The sequence below is a fragment of the Capricornis sumatraensis genome, chromosome 1 (assembly GCF_032405125.1).
Source record: "Capricornis sumatraensis isolate serow.1 chromosome 1, serow.2, whole genome shotgun sequence".
NCBI classification, from domain to species: Eukaryota; Metazoa; Chordata; class Mammalia; order Artiodactyla; family Bovidae; genus Capricornis; species Capricornis sumatraensis.
This window is the reverse complement of record NC_091069.1, coordinates 35,370,803-35,372,748: the sequence shown is the minus strand read 5'-3', so window position 1 is coordinate 35,372,748 and position 1,946 is coordinate 35,370,803.

Here is a 1,946-nt window from a genome sequence, read left to right as displayed (position 1 = left end):
TGGGTGGGCTCACTACATGCCTGCAGGCTTCATTCCTTCCAGGAGAGCAGCTGGTACACTTCCCCCAAAGGAATGTGCTCTGGAGGGAGGGATGCCATCTCCCGCTCCTCCATTATTTGTGGGTGCAGCCTCTCTCTGCTCTGATGTGGGCTATTAATTAATCCTGGGCAGCATAATTAGCCACCAAGCTCTCAGGTCACAGGAGGTGCAAGTCTCTGTCCTCTGCCCTGGTGCCCCACACGGGGAGTGTGTGCGTGTTCAGTCGTGTCCCACTCTGTGACCCCATGGACTGTAGCCCACCAGACTCCTCCGTCCATGGAATTTTCCAGGAAAGAATACTGGAGTGGGTTGCCACTTCCTCTCCCAGGGGATCTTTCCAACCCAGGAATCGAACCCACTTCTCCTGCGTGTCTCCTGCATTGGCAGGCAGATTCTTAGCCCCAGGGAAGCCTGGGGCCAATTCTGGAGGCTAGTGTTTTCAGAGGAAGTATCAACCTGGCTCAGAGGTTAAAGCATCTGCTTGCAATGCAGGAGACCTGGGTTCGATCCCTGGGTTGGGAAGATCGCCTGGAGAAGGAAATGGCAACCCACTCCAGTGTTCTTGCCTGAAGAATCCCAGGGATGGAGGAGCCTGGTGGGCTACAGTCCACGGGGTTGCAAAGAGTCAGACACGACTGAGTGACGTGACTTCACTTCACCAACCTGTTAGAGACCCACCTGCATCAGGAGAACAGTGAACTGGATGGGAAAGGGCAGGAAAGCACACTACAGCTAGGACTGATGGAATTGTGGGTGTTTAGCAGAGAAAAGAGAAGACTCGGGCAACGCAATGCCTTCCTTTGAACACGTGAAGAGCAGTTGCATGAGAAAAGGGTTAGAGATTAGTGATTACTGTTTACAGCACTAACACAGCCACTGCTAGTCATACTGTTGTTTAGTCGTCTAGTCACGTCTGACTCTTCACGACCCCATGGACTGCCACACACCAGGTTTCTCTGTCCCTCGCCATCTCCCAGAGTTTGCCCAAGTTCATGTGCATTGTATCAGTGATGCCATCCAGCCATCTCAACTTCTGTCACCCTCTTCTCCTTCTGCCTTCAATTTTTCCCAGCATCAGGGTCTTTTCCAATGAGTCAGCTGTTTGCATCAGATGACCAAAGTATTGAAGCATCAGCTTCAGCATCAGTCCTTCCAAAGAGTGTTCAGTGTTGATTTCCTTTGAGAGGGACTGGTTTACTCTCCTTGCTGTCCAAGGGACTCTCAAGAGTCTTCTCCAGCACCACAGTTCGAAAGCATCAATTCTTTGGTGCTCTGCCTTCTTTATGGTCCAGCTCTCACAACCGTACATGACTACTGGAAAGACCATATTCTTGATTATACGGATATTTGTCGGCAAAGTGATGTCTTTCCTTTTTAGCTCGCTGTCTAGGTTTGTCATACTAGTAACAAATATTTATCACTATGTGCCAGGCACTGTTCCAAGAAGACTAATTTTGACACAAGAAGTAATAAATGGAAGCATAGGTAAACAGATTTTCGTTTAATATTGCCCAAGGAGGGAAGGGGCTGTCCCTGGCAGTAGTGAGCTTGCTGTCCCTGGAGGAATGCAAGCAGAGGCCAGAGACTACCAAGATGCATCAAACAGGTGGTTGTATTACATGATTCTTAAGGTCTCTTTCATCCTTGACATTCTGTGACTCAAATATTTTACCTTCCGGGACTTCCCATGGGGATTGAGTGGAAAAGGCGGAGTGCTGGGTTCAAAGGACAGAAGCAAGGAATAAAGAGGTGAACTCAGCACTGTGGCTCCACTGTCAGGAGAGTGAGGCTATTTGAGGTTAGGTCAAAGAGGACAAAGTGTGCATTTACGTAAGTGCACTCTGAAGTTTGTATATGCAAATAGTGGGGAATGGATAGATATGCTGAGATAATAGGTTGTGTAAGAG